Raw genomic sequence first — 24,081 nt, 5'->3', positions numbered from 1 at the left:
AGCATTACCTTCAGGTTTGGTTTGGAAGAGCCATCAGAAATTACTCCATCTTAACAACCATTTTTTCAGGATGGACAAAAAACTGGAGCAGCAAAATATTCCAAACCCCTGCAGCCTGATATGTTGTTCTGGGGAACATTTCAACACACATCTTTGCATGTGGAAAGAACCCCACACCTACCAGTAAGGAGCACTCCAGCTCCCAGTTACTCCAAGTTATTGATGGAGTTTCCAAAGAGTAGTTCTGAATGCCATTTTTGGAATTTGAGTCTGCCAGGTCTGGCTGCTCTCACTTAAGACTAAATCAAATGTTTCTCAGGCTTTCCTGTCTAAACCATATTGTTCCTCCTGGGCCCTTTGGCTATATTTTATGAAATAACTGATGTTCTCTATCTCCAGGGGGCAATTTATTACTGCTTCTACCAACAAGGAACCATATGATCTACTACATCTCTTCCAGTTCTGTCTTTTGAGGTTTCTATAATCTTTCCAGAGATTTTTATTTTGTTCCTAAAGAATGGTTTGTGTACCCTACAATTTGTCCCATGGATATTTCTTGGTCTGAAAAAGACACTGCCCCTCCATAAAAACCTTGCCAGATACTACCTATGCAGAAGCATTGCTCCAGAGGCAGAGTGCATGGAATTTTTTTTTTCTTAATTTTGGTTAATTTTGGTCCCAAAAAATTCATTATTACTTTACTTTCTTCTATCCCTAGCATTACTCTGTGCTTTCCCCTCTTCCTCACTGGCACTGTCCCAAACCCCAGCCTGCCCAGCTCACCCCCACTGGCTTGTTGTGTGTAAGCAATTTCAAGAAAATGGCCTTCAGAGAAAAGCTCTGTTCCCCAGTCAGGTCTGGGAACCCTAAAGCAGCATCAGTAACACAATCAGATCCTGGAACTGGCCATGGGAGAAACTTAATTCTAGCCCAAGAGCCTACATGGGCAGATGTTTGAAGCAGGGCTTTACCAAGCAGCTCATACACATTTATTTCAGTGGGTGCCAGTCAGTGGAGCCTGCAAATGAGCTTGCTGCCATGTAGTTTACATGTGGGGCTCAATTCCAGGTGCATTAGCATCCTGTTGTGAGCTGCTGTTGGAGGGAAGGATCCAAAGGAAATGAGGGATTAGAGATGGGGGAGACAACAAGGCCCAGATCTGCTTTAGACAGTCCAATGAGGCTCTTCATTTGCTGCTTTGTTGCACTACACACAGACACACAGACACACACACAAATATAGATATATACATTTTTTTCCCCATAAACCCCAACTGCTTTTGCTGCTTCTCAAGAAGGATGGTTTTGAAATATCCCTTCCAAAGCTGGGACAGATGTTTCCAGAGTTGGGGTTTGTGAAGTTCCTGTGGCAGCTATTTCCAAGGCTGCTTTGTCATACATTTCTTTGCAAGAGACCAAGAATGGCAGAGAGGCTTTGCAGATAAGCATTTCAATTGCAACCTTTATACTAAAGTGTAATAGGAACATCAGGGAATTAAATAAAATTATATTTTTCCTAGATGTCTGCTTAAAAAGGAAATTCAAGATTTTATGGATGCCCCAGAGACAAACTATTACATTACATTCCTCTCTGTTCTTATTTGAGTTCTGTCTGTTTGAGCACCTCAAGTAGCACAGAATCATTCATAAAGAATGGGCAAGAGAGACTGTGTCCCATCAATATTTCAAGCTTGGTTATCAAATCAAGAGAAATTCATGAGTTCTGCTCCAGCTCAACATTTTCAGGTTTGATACTATTGTTTGACAGTTTAGAGGGTTTTCCCTCTGCATTCTCATTGTCATTAATATTTTATATAATGTTCCAGTTGATGCTATTGTAATATTATTTTTTTTACTTGGCTGTACTAACCAGTTTTTTCTTTTCTCTTTCAGCAGGGAGAAATTCACACTCATTTGCTATTTGTGGGGTGATGACATAGTGTGAAGAAGCAGTAATGATGACTGACTGATAGAAGACACCATATGTTCTCTTCATTTTTCTCTGTGCTATTTTCTGAGAGATGAATAAAGACTCAGTATCACATAAGCTTTCCTATATATAGTATTAAAGAAAAATGACCTTTTTTCCCCAAATAATTGGCAGCATGGGAGAAATGATCTTTTTCCTAAAGCATTCAAACAGTATTGCTATAAATATCAGGCTCCAAATCATCAAGATAAATAATTTCCAGTCTTTTCCACCAGAAACATTTTACATGTACCCAGGCACCAGAAACAATTTTACAATTAATTCCACTCACCCCCAAATGTTCTCCATCTTTCCATAGCAAACATTTTGAAAATATAAGTTGCATTTGCTGATGACTAAGCAAAGGTAAACAATTCCTTCCAGTCTTAAAAGAAACTAGATTCTATATAGGGCTCTAAGTGACTGTGTGCAATGCATGATAATCAGAAATCCTGATTATAAGCACAGCATCACTAGATCACAATACTAGATTATATGCTGGGGTGTTTCTTTGCACCCTGAGTGTCTGAGTCTGTGCAACTAATAAAACAGATAATAAACACTTCAATAAATATAGCCTTTGCTTTAACATGTTTTAATATCAAAATAATTGGAAATCTCATTTCCTAGAAATAACAGAATAAAAATATTTTATTGTTCTAGCATAAGCATTTACCAAGTATATTCTTTTCCTAGATAAATATTTCCTTTTTTTTTGTTTCCTCTTCTAACCACCCTCTCAAAACCAAGGCTTTGTGACTGTTGCTCTTCCTCCTAACTTTGTAATAGTCACTAACCAGCCTCAGACCACAGCAGAGCCACACACATATCTGCTAATAAGCAGTCAGGAGCAGAAACAAAGAAGTAAACAAAAGGGATTCACATTGCCTTCTGTTCCATTGGAGACTGAGAGGGAAAAAATAAAAATCAATCCTCTAAACACAGAAATAACCCCGAGAAATCAGTGGTTTAAGATACTTTATTTTTCAAATAATCAGGAATTTTTTGTAAGTAATGGAGCCAAAATTGGAGAAAAACATAATTGTGAGTCCTGCAGGCAGCAGGGCAGAGAACTCGCTGTCAATGGACCCAGTGCCAGGACTCTTGTTTGGGCTTTGTTTTCAAGGTCATCCATTTCAAGCATTTTTCATAACACAACCTGAATAAAGAATAGAGAGGCACAGTCTGCTCGCCCTGCTCACAAAGGCTCCCACCCAGATGTGGCAGGGAAGGTTCCTCATGCCAGGGGATGGCCCTTGGAGGAGGTTTTCTCCCTGGTCACCTGCCATAGCAACAGACACCGAGCAGTGTTTTACATGTACAGTATGCAACTCACTTTACCCAGTTAGAGACTTATTGTATTGCTGTGACAGCTTATGCACCCTGCACCACAGAGAGCAGGACAGAAGGGGCTCAGGTACAGCAATGACTGCAGTTTTCACATGTTATTCTTCCTTTGAACTCCAAGTGGCATGAATGCATCTTCCCCTGGAAAGCTGTCACATGCACCCTCTTTTCCTATGACAATGGAATTACACAAAGTCTGATCTCAAAACTCTCATGGAAATATTCCATCCTATCAGCAATGAGCTGGCTTGCTTAAGGACTACAGACTTGGGTCCCTAATCAATGCTTTGATAAATAACACCTACTTAGAACAATTGATTGCTAAGGAGCAGACTAAGTGTAATATATTTCTGCTAATCTAGTCACAGGATAAATGTCATAGTTTATTTATAAAGACACACCTGAAATTATTCTGAGGGCTATAGATAGAATCCATCTTGACACACATTTCACACTGCACAGTGTCAGGTGGAGGTGGGTGGTGGGCACTCAAGGCAGCATCTCTGGTGCTGCTTTTTGGCAAGCTCCCACTGCCCCCAGGCTGCCAAAGCTCAGCTCCACGGCTCCCTGGCAGCAGGGCAGCTCCTGGGACCCACAATCCAAAGTGAGGAGTGTACCCCTTGATGGCAGGCTCTGGGGGCATTATTCAGTCCAATTAAATGGCCACTTCATTACACCAGCAATAGCCAGGCATGGCACCGAGGCCATTCTTGGGGATTACAGCCATGCCCCGGTTCTGCTCTCATGAGACTCTTTATTCTGCTGCACAGTTATGTGGGAAAAGCCTCTCTGTATTTTAGGGTGGAAAATAGCCAGCAGAGAGTGCAAGAGGCCCCTTCTATGCTGTTACTCCACAGTCCATATGCAGGCTCAAGATAAGGCACCTTGGTGCCCACCATGCCCTGGCTACAGTGTGTCTGCTCCAGTTTGTTCTTCGAGGACACCATCACTTCAATTCTCTTCGATTACTTCTGTGTCTGCCCTTGAGGTGTGTGTTCACAACAGTCATTTGGGATCGAGTATGGGCCACCCATCTTCCCAACCAGTCTCAAAATACATATATATATATTGTGCAAACTGCAGCCCGGAGGAGACGCCCGGCAGGATGCTTGTATCCACACAGAGGATACGGAGGAGCCTCCCTTCTCCTTTCCTCCCAGACGAACCGGGCAGCAGGAGCGCACAGGCTTCCCCCGCACCCTGCCCGGGACCTTTCTTCCCTCCCTTTCCGCAACGAGCCCCTCGGGGGGTGCAATATTCGGCCGGGAGCCGCGCGGGCTCGGCATGCGGGAGCCGGGAGCGCGCAGGGCGGTCACGGGCTCGGCCCGCAGCGCCCCGCTCCGCTGGAACTGCCCTGCAGACAATGCACGATCCGGCGGAGCGGCGGGGAGCGCCCGGCGCCGCCAGAACGTGGCAAACTTGAGGCGAGAGCACCCCTGGAAAGGCGGCGGCCCCGCCCGCGCGGCGGCGGCGAGGGGAGATGCGCCGGGGCGCGGCGGGAGCGGAGCGCTCCCCGCCGGAGGCCGCCGCACCTGCTGCCGGAGGTGCGCGCTGGGCGCGGGGCGCGGCCGCCGGCGGGGCCGGGGCCGGCGGCGGGCGGGAGGCGGGAGGCGGGGAGGGGGGCGGCGGCCTCCCGTCTCGGGCGGGCTGTCCCGCTTCACTCTCTCCTCCCCGCCGAGCATCGCGGGCGCGGAGCCGCGGCTGCGGCGCGCAGGGCGGCGGCGGGAGCGGCGCGGAGGATGCGCTGAGCGAGCGCGGGAGCGGCGCGGCCGCGGCGCAGGTCAGTGGCGAGACCCCAACCCCCCCGTCCCCGGGCCCAGGACGCGCTTCGCCACCCGCATCCCCGCATCCCCCGGCCGCTCCCCAACTTTTCCCCGCACCACTTCGGGAAAGTGACCAAACTTGCGGCGGGGCCCCTCGTGCCGTGTCCCCTCCTCATCCCGGCGGTGCGACCCCCTGACCTCAGGGCTGCTCTCCCGGTTCGCGGCGCTGTGATTCCCGGTGAAATTACAGCCGTAATTGCCGGTGCCGGGATTTGCGGGTGCAGGGGCAGCCGGGCGCGGTGCGGGTCGCCCCGGGCTGCGGCGCGTCCCCTCCGCCCCAGCCCGCTCCGCTCCCTTCGCTGCCGGGCGGGGCCGGCCCAGCCCCGCTCGGGCACCGGCACCGGCACCGGGACCCGTCCCCAGGGAGGATGGAGCCGCCGGCTCCGACGGGCTGAATGCTCACGGGTACGGCTCCGGCATGGATTTCTGTAAGGAAAACAACGGGTCCAAAGCAAACTAGTTGATAAATGCAGGCATCTCCCTAGACTGGAAACCCGGTTCACGCGGAGTTCAGTCTGTGCGAGCAGGAGCGGTATGACGGGACTCGGAGGCACTTTTTAATTTCTGGAGCTATCTTTAGAGAACAGGGGCTTTCTTTGGCCGCTGCTCTCCCGCAGGAGTGCTGTTCAGCCCTGCCCCTGCTCGGCCACACGGGCAGCTCGGACCGTGCAATGCCCCTTCACACCTCAGCCAGCCTCCAGAACGGGTGTGTTCAAACCACGGCAAGAATGATTTGTACAAGTATGTTCGCCCCAGGGTGCTGGTGATGGCAACCGGACAGCACCCTGCTGAGCTCTGGGATTCCCGGGTGCTGCTGGAAGGAGTCAGGAATGATGTGATAGCTGCTCGTAGATGTGTCATTAGTTTTAGATTTTTCAGGGATTAGGAAAACCCCTTATTGTGGTTATGTTATAATATTGCTTTCTGTCTGTAGCTGACTTATGTTGCATGTAGATTAACATGTTTTAAAAAACCCAAAGATGCTCTTTTTTTTAATGTTAGACACCTACATAGGAAATTGTTGTATTTTATTGCAAGATTTAAAAGTTGCAGCCATTAAGAGAATAGGCTGTATCTACAGTACCAGGGAGAGAGGGTGAATAGTAAACCTGAATGGTCTCAGAAATGAGAATTGGAAATGCTGCTGCTAAATCTGTTTTGTTTATCAATGATGCTCCCTATTTGACAAGAAAGCTATCCTCAGTTTATCCCAAGAAGATTTCATTTTGTCAGATGCCTGGTGTCTCATCAATTCCTTTCATGTCCCTGGGATTTTCTCTTTTCCAGGCTCAGGCCACAGCAGCTCTCTGTGTTGGGGATAACTGTTAAGCTCTTCTTTTGAATTCATGAGCTTCCAAATTAAACTTTTGCTGACACCTGCTACCTAGCCTGGTTGAGCATAATGACAGTGTCACCCAGGCTCCTGGAGCTCTGCCACCAAACAAAGTAAATTGCAACCAAAAACAATTGTAAGGTGCCTGGACTAGGTACCACAATGATTTGGGGGACATCTGGGAAACTCTGGCTACTGGAAATCCAATCAAAGTCTGCTTCTAATGGAGCTAACTTTCCAACAGCAATCACAGGCAGGAATTAAATCCATAGAGTAGATGGCAACAGAGATTAATAATCATCATCAATTAGCTGATGGAATCAAACAGAACAAAATGAGGGTAAACAAAAACCTGTCTCCCCCTCCCCCTTGAATGCAGTCCCACCTTCATTTATCCACAGTCAAGGCATTTATCCACAGTCAAGGATCTCTCCTGAGCACCGGTTTCAAGTGCCAAAAAATTTAGCAGGTGTCATAACATAAGGTCAAGACTTAATTATTTATATGGAGACATCAATCATCCTGTGGGGATGATTTATTTATAAATCACCAGAGCTGTAACAAAGACAGTGAATTCTGATTTCCTCCTGCTCCTTCCTGAAGGGACCAGGAAGGTCCACACTGTGGCCAAATGGCCTCAGGAGCCTATAGAAGTTTTTGCCCAGCCCCACATGGAGGAGGCTTTTCTACTCCTTTTAGATCGTGCAACCAAAATACCACCGGGGAAATCTCATGCATATTTGCTACATCTCAGTAATGAACATTTACTGATTATGGATTATCTGGAGAATTTAGCTTTTTAAACATTATTCAAATTTTTATGTTTATGTAAGCTAATAAGACTGAGGAGATTCAGTAACTACTCTTTGCCTTATGGTATTTGAAAAGAGTGTCCATGGGGCTTAGCTCAGCATCTTCCACAGTCGCTTTTAAAAGACTAAAATAGAATTTTTCTGCCTGAAAAAAACACCACCCTGTCTCTACTCAGTATAATGTTCTTTGCTCACAATTAATGCCAAAAATCAATTTTCTAATATGCTTTTTATGTTTCTGCTGAGCACAAACAGGATGGCACAGTAAAAGCTTTTATTGCCATCTGATTAGGCTGCAGTGGGGGTAAGTGAGTGGCTTGGGCCAGCAGGGCTGCAGGATTGCTGTGCTGGATGCAGCAAACACACAGAAGGGCATGGGATGCTGGGCACCAGCCACAATCCTGCTCTCAGGGTCATTCAGGGAAATGTTAGCAGCTCTGTGGGCAGAAGCAGGATCAGGCCCATTAGGTTTTCTGATAGCTGGACAAAGTCATGAACATGCACTTGGGCTGCTCCTTAACCTCCTCTTCTGGGATTTTGATAAAGGGTTAATTACAACCAGGGACTCTCAGAGATTTGTCCATTTATTTATCTGTTAAGAGGAATCATGCTATTGATCTTACTCACACGACTGTTTTTAAGGCAGGGAGGTGATTAACTTTGAGTGAAATTGCTAAAAAAAGAATATAGGAAGAAAGATGGAAAAGAAAGTTCTGGTTAAAATAAGAGCTAGGAGAGAAGGTTTCCTTTGCTTTTCCATCATTAGCTTGTGAAGATGTGCAGCCCAAACCCATCAGCTTTGCCACCAAGAAAAGAGGAGCACAAGGAGTATCCAGGGCATCCTGTGATCCTTCTGAACTTCATGGCAGGACTCCATTTTGGCAAGAGCAAGTCAATAAGCTCTCCCACACATCAATTATTCTGTTCCCACTGATTGTAAAAGAAGACCATTTATCACTGTATTTCAGCGACAGAAATACTAAAATAATGTTTCACTGGGCTTATAAGAGGGTGTGAAAAAGGATGGATGAGCTGGCAACATCTTCAAGGAACAATTAAGACACTAAGAGTGCAGGAAAATATTTTTAGGAAATAACTAATTAGCGAGAAAATAGGAATTTAGGACCTGATTCAGTTATGAGATGTTCCTCAAGCACTCTCTGAATTTTGTTCAGAGCATGTGAAAAAATGAAAAATTCATAGTATTTCTTGTAGGCAAGACCAGTCATCTGCTTTTGTGTTTTTATGGAATACTGGGTATATTTATAGCATTTAGTAATGCCAGCAACATTCAATGTAAAGAGTAACAGATGAATGTATCGTGAAACAAGGCACTGGCAAGGCAGGTGGGAAATGATTTCCAAAATATTGCAGCAACCAGGCTGGGAGAAATCTGGGAAGATGGTAAACATAACAGACCTAGGTAGCTTCAAGCAAGGCCAGGGTTAAACCCAGGCTGAGCCCTATGCACGTGTTCTGAGGAGGGGGAGAGCCAGGACTCTTGTGCCAGCCCAGCAGAGGTGGCCCCAGCATAGGCTGAGCCCTGTGCATGTGTTCTGAGGAGGGGGAGAGCCAGGACTCCCGTGCCAGCCCAGCAGAGGTGGCCCCAGCATAGGCTGAGCCCTGTGCATGTGCTCTGAGGAGGGGGAGAGCCAGGACTCCCGTGCCAGCCCAGCAGAGGTGGCCCCAGCATAGGCTGAGCCCTGTGCATGTGTTCTGAGGAGGGGGAGAGCCAGGACTCCCGTGCCAGCCCAGCAGAGGTGGCCTCCATGCCACGCCAGCCTCAGTGCATCCAAGGGCACGGGTGACAGTGAAATTGCAGCTGAGTGCAGAGACAAGAAAGGAGGGGAAGGAGATTGTATTGGCTCAACTGCAAGAAGCAAATCACAGGCTTCCCCAATCAGACAGATGATGCCTAACTAGGGCACAACGTGAACCACAAAGAAAGGTGGCAGATTTCACAAATTAGTCATGGCAAAAACGGTGAATTTCACAGCTTGAAGTGAATTCACGTTATAGGATGAAACAGCACAAAGTGATTAAGAGCTCTAACTGATAGGAGCAATAAGCATGTGAGACTTAGTCATCATACAGCAGCCAACATTTGTCTCTGGCTTCAGCTGAGCCACAGGAGCAGCCCCTCAGCCTCCAGCTTTTGAAGCTGAGTGGGAGCTGGTGGGGACAATCACAGACAAGATCCCACAGAGGTCTGCTGGAGTTTCCTGTTTCTGTGAGGTGCAGCCATGGCAGCTGGGAGATGTTGTGCAGGCACAGGCTCTGCTCCCGCTGCCACCACTGAGACCTTGGAGCTGTGGCAGCAGGAGCAGCAGGAGCTCATCTTCACAGCATGACCCCATGGTGAAGAGCAGAGAGGGAGGACAGCTGAGGAGGGGGGGACACTGTTGCAGCACACTCCCTGCCATGCTGGGAGGACCTTCCAGGTCTGACAGTGCCATTTTTAGAGCCACTAGGTGCTGGCATGAGCCACCTCACGGTAACCACAGTATGCATCCCTAATAGAAAACAACCATTAAACAGTCTATTCACATTTTCTATTCTTTCAGGGGATCAAAACCAGTGTCACAAGCCTCTGTCACAGGTGGTGTTGCATGACTTTTGCTGTTAAAATATTTTAATAGCTGTGACAGCCCACTTTCAAGGAAATGTCTCTTAACACATCCTGGAATGTTACCCTTCCACTTGTATCCCTGGTCAGATGAAGATAAAAATTCTGGAGAAAAATGTCACCATTATATCTCAATACTTTTGTTTCTATGTACACTGTTCTATCATAGCTATTGAAAATCCATAGAGCAAATGGAAGCAAACTGAGCTAATACCAAGCAGGACAAGGCCACCCTGGAGAATTCCTAATTGAAAGTGTTGGCGGTGGCAGGCTGCGGCCAGGCTGGGGCAGTGCCGTGCCCGGGGGGTTAACACAGCCCGAGCTGGCAGGCGGAGCCGCGGGGCCGGGAGCCCTTCGGGGAGCGGAGCCTGGCAGCTTCCCGCTGCTGATGGAGGCTGCTCCAGCACCGTCGGGTCCGCTGAGCACAGCTGTGTTAATGCTGAGCAGGGAGAGGGGAAGCTGCTGAAGTTGCCAGGAATGAAGCCACAGAAGAACGTAATGGGGCAGTGCCAGTTCCTTCAGATCCCACCTGGAACTTATGAGCCATCCGCGGGGGTAGCAGAGCACCTGCAGCGCAGATTATCCAACACTCACCCTCTGTGCAGAGTCCAGCTGCACCTCCACTCCACTGCCCGGCCACATCTCCACTGCCCGGCCACAGCTCCACTGCCCAGCCCACCTCCACTGCCCAGCCCACCTCCACTGCCCGGCCACAGCTCCACTGCCCGGCCCACCTCCACTGCCCAGCCACATCTCCACTGCCCGGCCACAGCTCCACTGCCTGGCCACAGCTCCACTGCCCAGCCCACCTCCACTGCCCAGCCCACCTCCACTGCCCGGCCACAGCTCCACTGCCCAGCTACAGCTCCACTGCCCAGCCCACCTCCACTGCCTGGCCACAGCTCCACTGCCCAGTCCACCTCCACTGCACAGCCACAGCTCCACTGCCCAGCCCACCTCCACTGCCCAGCCACAGCTCCACTGCCCAGCTACAGCTCCACTGCACAGCCACAGCTCCACTGCCCAGCCCACCTCCACTGCCCAGCCACAGCTCCACTGCCCAGCCACAGCTCCACTGCCCGGCCACAGCTCCACTGCACAGACACAACTCCACTGCACAGCCACAGCTCCACTGCCCAGCCACAGCTCCACTGCCCGGCCACAGCTCCACTGCCCAGCCACAGCTCCACTGCCCAGGCACAGCTCCACTTCCCGGCCACAGCTCCACTGCCCAGACACAACTCCACTGCCCAGCCACAGCTCCACTGCCCAGCCACAGCTCCACTGCCCGGCCACAGCTCCACTGCACAGCCACAGCTCCACTGCCCGGCCACAGCTCCACTGCACAGACACAACTCCACTGCACAGCCACAGTTCTGCTCCTCACCCAGCACGAGAGGATTTCCAGTTGTACCGTGAAGAAAGACCCCAACAGGGATTGATCCCTCTTGAACAAAGTTTGAAAAGAATTATCATTTCTAAAGCATTTGATAGGAATGCCCTTGGAGCCTTGGTAAGGAACTAGAAAAGACTTTTAAGAAGGCAGTCAGAGTGAGAGACCCTCTTCTACACTGATTTTGGAACCTGGCAGGCTTTAAGAGATCTTTCAGTTACGTTTTGCAAATCAATGCTAATTTGATGTATTGGAGCTTAGCACTGTGCCAATTCACTGTCAAACCAGTATTAGGTAGGCATTTTTGGGGAATGCTTCTATCTCAAGGTCCATTAAATATGCAAACCTGGCAATTATTTCACCACCCTTAAAATACTTAATTTGAAATGTGCATCAGAGAACCCATAAATGGTCTTTGAGTCCTCATCAGAATGAAGCCTCCCTCTCTTGAAAGTGCAAATCAGAGTCCTGGGAGAGGGGGCTGGTGACTGTGCTTGGGATGAAGACAGGAGGCAGCGGGGCCCGATGCTGCCTGCAGTGCTGCCACAGAGAAGCAGGGGCACGTTAAGGGCCTGATCTGCCGACCACCATTCATTCACACAGCAACCAAGCAGGAGGAAGTCAGGAAATGTTAAGTCAATGGCCATCCTGGAGAGAGCGCTAATTACTCACCTTGGGAGAGGTGGCTGGATCAGCTGCAGGAACTTTCTGAGTGCTTTTGAACCTGAGTGCCTGTCATCTGACATTCACCTAAAGCTAGGAGCTAAATAAAAGTTGCTTTATTTTTAACAGTTGCTAATTTAGCCAAAGCTGCAAGAGATCCTGGTCTTTAAATCTGTGTTCCTTTAATGCCTGCACAGAAACAGTTGGAGAGAGATGGTTTCTCCTTTCTCCAGTGTGGTCCTCAAATACAGACCCAATCCTCTTCAGGGTTGGGAGAATCACAGCAGTAGTTAGCAGTCACATGTATATTAGATGACACATGTATATTAAGATGACAGGCACCTATGTTTGAATATGGGATTTAATATGCCTTCATTTTTATGTCTGAAATGGGGATACTACTTAGCTCAAAGAAGATCAATTAATTTTTGTGTTGCTTTTAAGTTCTTTAATGGAAGATGTTACATAAATTATTATTTAATATACTTTAACAGGTTTTTTTTGCATGAGCTGCTTGATCTGCTTAGAGCATATAAATCAGTATGAGCTGCATTAGTAAAATAAGTTCAAAATCTAAAGAGTACATCAGAAGTTAGACTAGTGCATAAAAAGAGCTAAAAGCTAAGTTTCTCTTTCATTGGCAAAAAGCAGACAGATTGGGTTTTCTTTGTGGACCTTTAGACTCCTCATTTCTCAGGAATCACAAAATCCATTTGTGAAAAGATCTAGGAAATAAAGAAAGAAATTGTACAAGTGACATCCTGGTCAGTAAAGCATGTGAGTCTGCAGGCACACAGACAGGATGATGCCATGAATCTCCCCTTTGTGCTGCAGTTCAGAAGAGGAGTTATTTTCTCCATCTGAGCAGATGCCAAAGGCTCAGAGAAGGGCGAGCAGACAGAATGCAGCCCCTTTCTTGGAGCAGAAATGTATCTGCCTCTGAGAGAAGAGAGAAGAGAAAAGAGACAAGAGAGAATCCCCTCCTAATCTGCAGTGGTGAAAACCCCTTCATCTGGGGGTTACCACAGCACTGGGGGCAAGGCAGAGCATGACCAGCTATTATTTCATCCTTCCATGCCTCAGTCCAGAACTTATTCCATCCTACACAGATTTCCACTCCACCAGTTCTAGGGAAAGTTCCTTCCCTGCATCTCTAAGATATACAAACACTTAGATGCTTTTTTCCATCTTTCCCAAAAGCAGACTTTATCACACTCACGTCTAAAAACCTCCCTCTCCAACTACAGAAGCTAATTTATTACTTTTCTGGCTTTTCTTCTCAACCATTATTCAGATTCCATTGTTAGTTTTTTCCCAATAATACCAAAGCCCTGTGACAATGTTTTAAAGAGTCACTTATAACTTACTAGCAAAGTAATTCACATCTGCCTGTTAGTTATGGCTGTGGGATCCACCCAAGGAAGCTGCTGTCCAATAAATTACTGAGCTGTCTGCCTTCACACAGTGCTCCCCAAACTCTCCAGCATCTCTTCCCTGCTTTCTATCACCTGAGTGCCAAAACAAAGGATGGCAGCTGTTTCAGCACTTAATGCCAGTATTCCTTTGCAGACTAGGGGGAGGGGATTCCCTTTCAAAAGGCCACGTTCCCTCTGAGACTGGCAGTAGTATTATCTCACATCTTTAAATACCAGTCTTGGAGTTATTGGTGTGACAGCAAGGTGCAGAGATTTTATGACAGAAAATTTACATGAACAATTTTTTTTTCAACATGAAAAATCTACTTTTGAATCCTTGAATTAATTACTTAATCCTTTTCTCATAAACACTGTAATTGTTTAATGCTTTGGAATAGCACTGCCCATATTGTTTTGTGTATGCTGCCACTCCTGCAGGTCTCAGTGTCTCCCCACAGCTTTAGATGTTGTGTATGCTCCTAACACATGTGAGTCTACAGCTCACATAAAGCTCTTCTATTCTGTACCTTACACAGGAGGGCTACTGCACTGATAGCAGCCAGCACATAGTACATATAAATAACAAATCATCCCACCTGCCTGTTCTTCTGATACATTATTAACCTCTGGTGCAGCACTTTTAGTTCAAAATACTAGAATCAGCTTGTTATTCTACCTTTAGTTTACACTGGGAGAAACCTCAGCTCAGGATAATGTCAGGAGATTATCTGAGGTCTCTGTTATAGTAGCAGCATGTGTTGCTAGCACAGAAATTCATCTGGTTTTCATAAATATTTGATAGGGCTCTATCATCCTCATCATCATTTGGAGCTGGTTGGAAGAGGATCCCCCCACGATTGCAGCCCATTTCTGAGTTGGTGGAAAGTCACTCAGTGATATTTCAATCACAGAGTTCTTATAACAAATTCCATTCAAATGCTCTCTGAAAGGGAGTTAAGGTTTCATCCTGCTGCTCAGAGAATGATATGCTAAATGCAGCTTCCCATGGGCTTGGCTGCAGTCCAGCACTTTGTAATTTATAGTTCTCCTTTGGAGTTCTGGCTGTGACCTTGGGAAGTTCTCCCACGTTTTGCTAAAGCACCATCCCAGAGCCCTCAGCCCTTCCCAGCAGCACAGGGCAGCTCCTGGGACACCCAGGAGCACAAGGGCAGGTGGGAGCAGCAGCACAGGGGAGTGTTCATTGCCTCTTTTTTGCTATTAGGAGCAAATCATGGAATGGTGTTCTTAAATGACAGAAATTATTAGGTAGCTTCAAAGCATGAAATTCATTCACAGAAGAGGTTTAAATTATATTAGCCAAAGGCATTTTCTGCAGAGACAGCCACAAAACAGCTCTAATTTGAGATCTCCAAACAGCTGTTGTGCCCTATGTATTTATATTGAAAAAATAACTTGGAAGATTATGTTAACATGCAATTAAATTTAAAAAAAGTTTTAACATAAATACTGATCTTATTGATAGCATACAGGGGGTGCCTAAGAGGCTTTTCTGAGAAATGTGTGTGTCCATGGCCAGAGGAACTGACAACCCAGATTGTAACACATGCCACTTTTAACAGAAAAATTGTGTAATTGAGAGAAATTATTGCCTTGAAGATTACATTCATTATAGATTGTAAAAGAGATATGTCTTCAGAATGACTGCAGTTCCCTTCAGTTAAAGAGCTATTCAGAAATACCAGTGTTTGAGCTCATGGACATAGCTGCAATTGTTTTAGCAGAGTTAGTGAGGTAAAGCAATTTAGAGGAAGGTACAGCAGACCCATGCAGCTCTTTTGTTTCTTTATGCTTTCCAGATTTTTCAAGGACACATCTTCTGAAAGTATTTGTTTGTACTTACCTATTTGGATTCCTTAGGATGGGGAATAATTTTAAAATAAAAAAAGGATGGCTTTTAAAATAATGATTTTTAAAATTATTTTTTTTAATTTTAAAATCATGAGAGAAGTCTCTTAGACTTTTTATTTCACCAATTGCTATGGATTTTCTGCAAAACAAGTGATATGGGTGTAGCTTTGAAACGTAAGAAAAACAACTCTTCATTTTTTCATTTGGTCTTCAAAATATTGCATCTGACATTATTTATGATTGGCACTTACCATAAATGAACCTTCTCTGTAACCCAGTTGTATCCCAGCTGTATCTCTTTTGAAGTGCTTTTTCCTATTACCTGATGTGAAGGCATCAGAGAATAATTATGTTAAGTAGTTTTTTGTAAACAATAAACCAGCAAACCCAAGAAACTCCCTTTGCTATGTGCTCATCACCAAGACACCACTGGCAAAACATTCATCAGCTCCCTGGACCAGTCTAAAAATGGTGGCACTTCACTGGGGAACGTCAGCAGAAATATGTTTGGCTTTTTTCTTCACTTGTGGCCCAACTCCAGTGCAGTGGTTACACCTGTGGGCAGTGATGAGGAGTGTGGGGAGGCCCCAGGGCAGTGGTGCTGTGTGTGCAGAGACCTTTGATGGGAAAGGACAACTGGCAGCATTTATGGCAGGTTTCTGTGCTAAAGGTTTCTGTGCTCTACACTGAGTATTTGTTCTGGCAGTAGCTCTAATTGTGCTGTAAACCACCCTGGGTGCTGGTTGCTGTGTGCCCAGGAGTTTGACTAGAAGCCAGCCAACAGTGAGCTCTGTGATAATGGTTCATCATTTCGCCACAGGAGCCCCATGCCCGTGGGTAGCAACAGCCTTCCTGCTTCCTCCCACGCTCTCTGAGCAACCAAATCCCATCTCCACGGTGTCTTCTGGACTATAAACTGCTATTGTTTATTATTAGCACACTGTGAATGTCAGGTGTGTATTAGAGATACCTTCCTCTCACATGTTAGAGAATTAATATCAGCCTGTCTCCAACCCAGCTGACCCCATTCCCATGCATTTCTAGGGCACTGAAGTAGTGGGGAGAGCTTGTGCAGAGGGGATCCACCACCAGAGCTCATAATTTCCTCCAGGAAATGTCTTCCCTTTGCAAAGTTCTGCTCAGCCCTGAGGATCTCCTCATTTTTTCAGTGGAGCCCAGTCAGTGTTGGCTTTTGCAGTGCTCTGAGCAGAGGCAGTGGTTTCTTCCAGCTTTTCAGTGTTGCAGAGTTTTTTATATGATCATTGGCATTATTCATGCACACCTCCAGCTCCTCATCCTTAAGTGACTTTGAGACTTCCTTCTATAATCCATCATATCAGCAGCTCTCTTGGCTGGCCTTGCCTTGCCTTAGTAACAACTGCTTCTTCTCCCAGCAGTTCTCCTGACACCTCTTGTCAGCAGGACAGAAAGCTGATCTCAGTAAGAGGGGACTGTGTGGAATTCATCCACGTTTGGATGGGAAGGGTGGGTGCATGATGGATAAAGGAGATATGTGAGAGAGCATCAGAGGAAGCAGTGGGCTCATTCACAGAAGCAGCTCTGCCCTGTAATTCCATGTATCACTGGGTGCCATTACCTGGAGCAGAGCCTGTGAGACCAAGAAATACTCATTCCATCTGAGCTGCTCCTATGTGTGTGACCAAAGCCCCTCTGCTTTTCCCAGCCATAGCCATCATCTCCCTGGCTGCACAAGCCTGGCAGTTATGCCACCCTGGGACCTTCCCTGTTTGGCTGTTCAACTGCCCTGTTACATTCTTTTCTCAGGGCTTCTTTTCCCCTCTAATATCTCACCTAAACTTTTTCTTTCTTAGCTTCAGGCCATTGCTCCCTGGCCTACAATTTTCTGAGACTGTGAATAACTTCCTTCATTTCTGTTGTTCCTTTGATATTAGACTGTGGTCATGTTCACCCTGAGCCATCTCTTTCATTGGACTCTGAATTTGGCTTTCTCAGCCTCACCACACGTTATGTTCTCTAATCTACATGCCATTGTCCTCCTTTGTTTTCATCTTCTTTTGAAGTTTGGTTGCCAAAAATACAGAGCATCATGCTTTTAGATGGCTGTTATTTGTACTGACTTACATGCACTTCCCACAGTTAGCTGTATTTTCTTACCCAGAAGGGCTATTTTTGTTTATGTTGGTTTACTTTATGAAATTATCTCTCTCCTCTCCAAATTTAATTTTGCAAATGAAAATATATGAAATAATTCTCCATTTTGCTGCCAAGGTACCAACAGAAAGCAGTAAGACTAAAGAAGGCAACTGGTTATAAAGGCTCCTAAGTTCAATCTTTGTGGGAATTCAGTGCAGTTTCTGCACAGGTAACAGAGGCAGGACTGTCCTCAGGATTATCCCTGTGCCATGTGTAAGAGTCTCTGCTATTTTGGAAAGTATTATCAGCTACCTTTCCCCAGACATTCAGTTTCTCCAGTAATAATTTCCTGTGATTTATCACCAAAATATGAATTTGTGTCCTATGGGAAGTTCTAAGTTTGGGGTTTTAAGATTAAAAAAAAAAAATCTCAGTTTTAAACCTTGTCACGAAATACAAAATTCTTGGGAAGGAAATTCAGTTTGGTGAAAGCAGAAATGCTCCATCCAGATGATTTTGATCCAGCCTGGGTACTGTGATTTGGCTGCACTGATGAACCTGCCCTTGTCTCTGCTCAGCATCCCACAGGAGCTGCCAGTCCCAGCCCACCCTGCCCTGAGCTCTCCCCAGCAGACCCCAGGGCTCAGCCAGCACCAGCTTCCACCACCCAGCACTGCCTCTCTTACCTTGCTGCTTTCCATAATAACAAATCAGGAAAAGGTTATATCCCATCATGGAAAAGGAGTGAGATCTTTGTATAGTGAAAGAATTGCAGCTCCCCAGAGCAACAGGGAGGTTGAGAAGAAGGGAGAAATTTGAACCTAAATTTGTAAAATGAGGTCATATTAAGATTTCTAACAATGCCAAAGATCTGAAGGATGGAACCAGCCTCCTGCACTGGAGCACATGGGGCTCTGGGGACGTGCTTTGGATGGATTGGATTTCTGCACATGTGCCATTCCCTGGCACTGGTGGTGTCCCTCATCAAACACAAAACCCAGCAAGCAGCACTGCTTTCCCAGCCTCTGCCTTGGGCTCCCCCAGCACTTGGGACCAGTCCCTTGGTTTGCTTACTCCTTCATTCTGTGAAACCACTGGCTCTTCTTGTCCTGGGCTTGTAATGGGTTTGCAAGTAGGCTCTCAGTTCTGAAAAATCATGAGAGAAAGAATACCTGTAATAACACTGTTTTTAAAATAACTAATCCACAGTTCTACATTGACTTATTGACAAAAAACCCTCCAATAACTATTAATATCAATGCACATGAGGACTGCTGATGTAAAGAACAGGACAAACTTTCTAAAATATCTCCTATCTTTGTACTCTATAAATATTTATTTGTAGCAGTACTGCTGATTTCACTGGCACCTCAGCTCACTCTGTGTCAGCAGAGCCATGACAGCTTCACAGGACAATAACAAGTAAAAAGTAACATCTGCAGAGCCCCTTCCTGCCAGAAGAATAATTTTTCTTTTCAGTAGTTGAACCAAAATCAGTAAGGGGAAGAATTGCTTCAGTTGTCCAAAAGACAACTTGAGTGTTTCGTTTGTATCACTGAAACAGAAATCCTCAAAATTAAAACTTATTTACAATACAAAAATTACTTATTTTCTTATAAGTGTCAAAACAAAACATTTGGATTTTTTTTAAAGTTCAGAATAAAGTTTCTCATGTTTAATTAGCTGCTACTCTCATTAACCAAAAAAAAATCAAAACCCAACAAATAGTTCATAAAACACTTCATAAATGAAAGATCCCAGCAAGCCTCAGCAAAAATTACAATGAAGTAATTGCCTTTTAGAGGATCAGTGTTTTTAATGGGTACTGAAATGCACTTTGGAAAGTGGCTGTTGTATCTGTCTTTTAGTTAATTATTCAATTCAAAATATTTGAAATATGTGTTGTAAGATTATTTTAATTTTCCCGGCAGAGACACTGACAGTTCCTGGATGATACTGCACCAAACTGTCCTCTTTAATGACATTTTCTTTTTAATAGTCATTGATCCACACAAATTTGTGTGGATTGTCAGTTCCTAAATAGGAGCTCATCACTTACATTGCTTGTGAGAGCTCTGTCAAGGGCTGAGCATGGCACAGAGGATCTCCTGCTATGCAAGCTTGCCATATAATCACATGATAGGTGGATATGATTTGGATTCTAATATTTTGTGGCTGCTCTAAATACCACAGTGTACCAAAATACCATGTCTTTTGTGTGCTGACATGTGTGCTGACAACAGTCTGAAAGGGAAGGTAAAATCCTGTGGTGAATCATAAGCAAAATAAACTGATTTGGAAAGCTGTATTTCCTGTCTGTCCCCAAGAACAAGAGCCTCTCATCTCCTTCTCCACCCTGTTTGGGCCAAAATATCACCTTTTGTTAGTTGATTGTTTAAAAGAGTGAGCATCCCAACCCCGCTGTTGATGCAATAGGAACACAAAGGTCTTTGCCATCCTTCAGCACACGACAGGAATGGTTTATCCTGTCTGGGCCCTCAGCAGGAGCCCTGACCACAGCCCTGGGAACAGGCTGTGCTCTTTGCTGAAGGAGCAGGAGGGCAAAGCAGGGTGACAGAGGGCAGGGACAGGCTGAGGAGCCTCTCACACAGTCCATGGTGAGACACCAATCCATTCTGCCTCTCCTGACCTCCTGTTTCTGACATTGCTCTCAGCATATCCCTCCCCAGCCCCCACACTGACTGCAAAATGCTCTAAATAAAATCAGGCAGACAGCAGCCCAGGCAAGAAAAGAGGGATCTGGGCTGTCCAGGGGCCCTGGTGAGGCAACAGATGTGAGGCAAAGGGGTAAAAGGGTGCAAGAGGAAGGTATAAATTCAAGATCTAGAGCTGAGACTCAAATATAGGAGTAAGAAGCCAGATGAGCTGAGAAGGGAGCTGGCATCCATGCTCCAAGGGATTCATGGAGAACAGAGGGCTGCCTGGCTGATAAAGTGTCCTCTCAAGGACACCAAGGAGGATGGGAACAGTTCACAGCAATGCCCAGTGGCAGAGACAGGATGAGACTCCCACAGGCTTGACCTTGCATCAGGCACAGTGTGGCAAAGCCTTGCTTTTCCCTCTCCCTGCTCTAGGTCTTGTCCTAGAGTCACCTTGAATGTTATAAAAGCAAACACCTTCTGGAAATGAAATTGTAACTTGTGGTATAAGAGCATGCATGAGGCCCTAAAAAACAGGGACAATACAAAATCCTGTTTTAGTGGGTCTGGTCCTAAGGAGCAACTGTGGCTTCCAGCTGCTGTACAGAGCCTTGAGAGGCATCATCCTCTTATAATGCCCATTTATCATTTTTAAAAGACAAGACATCAATGTCTTTGTGACTTGTTCCCTTTAGAGGGAGTGCTATGGGGGAAGGGATGGGGAAGGCCTCCCTGTCCTTTCTCAGAGAATCCCCTGGATTAGGGAAAGGGGAGTCCTTTGGGACCCTCCTAGATACCCCCATTACACTTACTCTTTTCTAGTGATTTCCAGCAATTCTCACAGATTAGTGCCCCCTCAGGACAGTTCTGCTCACAGACAATAATGCATTGTTTTCCCCTTTCCTCAGCATCTCCCCTGAAATGGTATCCTTGGGAAGGAGGAAGGTTTACAGTTCTTCCCCCTTTCTTATCTTGTAAGCTGTACTCATTCTCTGCTGCTACACAAGCAATAAACCAGGCACCCAAGCAGGGATTGTCTTAGTCATATTCCATTTCTCTGTCAGACTTTAGGTCAGGTGATAATTTTGGATGAGGTATTGTCTGCAAAGACAATGAATGCAAGAAGCCATCTTTATCCCAGCAAGGGATAAACTAGATGATCCAAGTGATTTTCCCTGTCACTATCTATGTTTCTACTATGGAATAAACTGCTGGACAAGGAGAAGGATTTATTGCTTGAACTGCAGTGATGGATACTTCCAAAAAAGCTCAGCTCAGGTTATCTCCTCATAAGGGCAGTGTGTGTCCAGCAAAAAAAGGATATTTTGCTGCTGTGCAGGGACAACCTGGAGAGCACAGCATATTGCCCCTGAAGGCTTTCACAGATGGCAAGGATTCTTGGTGTGGATGGCTCAGGTCTTGAATATCAGTAGGATATATAGGATTCTTGGTGTGGATGGCTCAGGTCTTGAATATCAGTAGGATATATAGGATTCTTGGTGTGGATGGCTCAGGTCTTGAATATCAGTAGGAACTTGAGGCCAATTTTGGCTTTCTTTGTTTTCAGCCTTTCTGGGACATATTTCATTCTAGAACAAATTCCTAGGACTTGTGTTCTAAGGAAATTCTAGGAATACTGAAGTAGGGAGGAGAGTTCTGGGGAAATGCATGATTACAGCTTTTCCCTTCCCTAGAAGCCTGAACCACATTCACAGCCTGTCCATGACCAACCTCAGAACAGGGGGAAACTTGCAGGCTGATGCCAGCAGAAAACTCCTCCATGAAGCAGTCTGTTTTTAAGATCCTATTCATTATACAGTAAAGGTCTCACAGGCCAGTCTGTTTTTTTACATTTTAAATGAGAATGCTGTAGTCCAGCTCATAACAACAGTGAGGTACCAGCCCTCAGCCTTGTACATTTGTTTTTCCAGGCAACTGAAGAAAAAAACCCTTTAGTGGGTTCAACAAAGGGAACCAAAGATAATTGTTTAGAGAATATAGACATGAAGGTGACTCGTGGATGTTTATACTTCCCAGACTGAGAAATGTTATTAGGGGAACAGGATGTTTTGAGCCTACAGCATCCTATTTTTTTTCTGTAAAATAAAACTCTGTAGTATCACAGGGTCAATAGTTTTCTTCTGCTGTTAGCCCCTAAATTCTATTAAGAAATTATTGAATATTCTTCCCCTGCCTCTTTTCCCTTTTTCATTTTTTTTGTTTTGCTTGTTTGTTGTTTGGTTGTGTGGTGTTTGTTTGGCTTACCAGATATAGAAATGCTTCTCTTAAAACATAGTAGTCAGTGAGTGTCTGTAGCTGACACTGGATAAAGTTGTCATTATGATTTAGGATTTCACTGATTGTCCTTTATTATTTTTATATTTTGTAAGAGGTTTTTAACTTTCCTTTTGTGTGTTCATGGAATTGTTTAAAATATGCTTTGCCATACTAAAAGGATATTGAGCAGAGCCTGTTGTTATTACCATGCAAGCCAGACAGTCTGAACAGTCTTAGTCAGATGTAAATCCACAATTATAAATCACCATGTGAAGGGGAATAGCAATCACTGCATTTTGATCTATCACCACAATACTTTTCATATAAATATACTGACCAGAATAGGAAATGTAGGTGTATTTTCTGTGTCTTTATGCAGTATACATCTCTTTGAAGCACCATTTGTGCTAGACATCAAGAGTACCTCTGAATTAGAACAGCTCACAAAGAAGAGATGGTGCAAACCTTATGCACAGCAGAGGGATTAAAAAAAAAAAAAAAACCACAAAAAACCTACTGGGTGGGAGAACTGTGTAGACCAGTAAAAATTCTACAAAGTGGGGTGTACAGTATGTGTAGTTGTGTAAATATTCAATAGTTCAAATATTCAAAACTTCAATAGTTCCCTCTGCTTCAAAGAGAAGGGCTGTCCTGGGAGCTATGGGGTAATCAGAGTTTAGTCCTTACTTTGCCATGGACTTGTGTGGTATTTTCTGCCAGTCATTTAATTTCATTGTACCTAAGTTTCTTCATGTGTAAAATAAATCCTTCAAATACAATTGGATCAGCTTCATACAGCAAATTACATCTGATGCTGAATCATGTCTTTTATCTCTCTATCTGCCTGCTTATTTTTATTGTGAGCTCCTCAGGGCAAAGACTATCACTTGAAGTCTCATATATAATAAAAGTCTCTTTAGCACCACAGATCCCATTCTCAGGGACTGCAAGCTTAGGGTAATAAAAATAAACAAATGTGATCAGCCACGGGAATTAAAATAAAGTATCCAAACCAAAGAAAATCTATACTTATGACCTTCTCTCATGAATATACTGGCCCTCAGAACAGATACACTGCTCAGCTGCATCCCTGGGCAGATGTAAAACACTTCATTGTTTGGCCAATTGGATGTGTTAAGAAAAGCTTTCTTGCCACAGCAGAGCCACGTAAGAATAAAATAAAGACCGGAGTCTAGGAAATGGGGTAGTTCATGTTTCAATGACCTAAACAAGGGTTTGGAAAGGAACATTAATATTCCTGAATCTCTATTTTCATTTGTAGGAGCAGGTTGGCTAGTCTAAACATATCTGAGCTGGAGAAAAATAGGGGTGCAAAAAGGATTTTTCTGGTGACACAGACGCATGAGGGTGAGGTACGTGGAAAAGAGAGCTGAGAACACAAACAGGTCTGCCTGATTCCAGAGCCAGGGCTACCAGCCAGGTTTTGTGGCATGCTCACATAGCAAAGAAAGACTTATTTAAAAAGTTCTATTTCTTAGAAGGCAGAAGCTAAAATTTTATTCTTACTGAAAATGTCATCTCCTGATACAGAATAGAGATAGAACCTGAATAGGAACATGACAGGGATTTGGTCTGCTGAGCAGTTTCAGAGGATGTTTACCATACTTCATCTGGTCAAAAAACTGAAGAATGGCAAAGATGGAAATATTTTCTTTTTTTAATGCCTAGTTTTCCTAGATTTGAACATTATTTGCAAATAAATACGGAGGAGATAATAGGCTTCTTAGGCTGTAGAAACGTGCTTGAGAATGGTGGGAGG

At 45.1% G+C, this 24,081-nt stretch overlaps 2 protein-coding genes across 4 annotated transcripts in view; one reads left to right on the top strand and one right to left on the bottom strand.

Annotated features, from left to right (window-relative positions):
- PEPD (peptidase D) overlaps positions 1-5,402 on the bottom strand; it is a 209,693-nt gene extending 204,291 nt beyond the window's left edge. Inside the window, exon 1 of the mRNA XM_071440236.1 lies at positions 5,277-5,402. The gene's annotated coding sequence lies outside the window, so the exon portion shown is untranslated. The remainder of the gene's footprint in view (positions 1-5,276) is intronic.
- The window catches only part of CHST8 (carbohydrate sulfotransferase 8), a 210,936-nt gene continuing 191,458 nt past the window's right edge, over positions 4,604-24,081 (top strand). Inside the window, exon 1 of one of the 3 annotated variants that reach the window (XM_071440238.1) lies at positions 4,604-4,859. The gene's annotated coding sequence lies outside the window, so the exon portion shown is untranslated. Of the gene's footprint in view, positions 4,860-4,912; positions 5,096-24,081 lie in introns of those variants that run through there. The other 2 variants (XM_071440239.1, XM_071440237.1) reach the window with 2 other exon arrangements.

This window comes from Agelaius tricolor, unplaced genomic scaffold, assembly GCF_023055355.1.
Source record: "Agelaius tricolor isolate 1412-34295 unplaced genomic scaffold, bAgeTri1.0.p SCAF_15, whole genome shotgun sequence".
Taxonomy (NCBI): domain Eukaryota; kingdom Metazoa; phylum Chordata; class Aves; order Passeriformes; family Icteridae; genus Agelaius; species Agelaius tricolor.
Note: the sequence above shows the minus strand (reverse complement) of the source record. Positions and strands in the feature narration are given on the sequence as shown.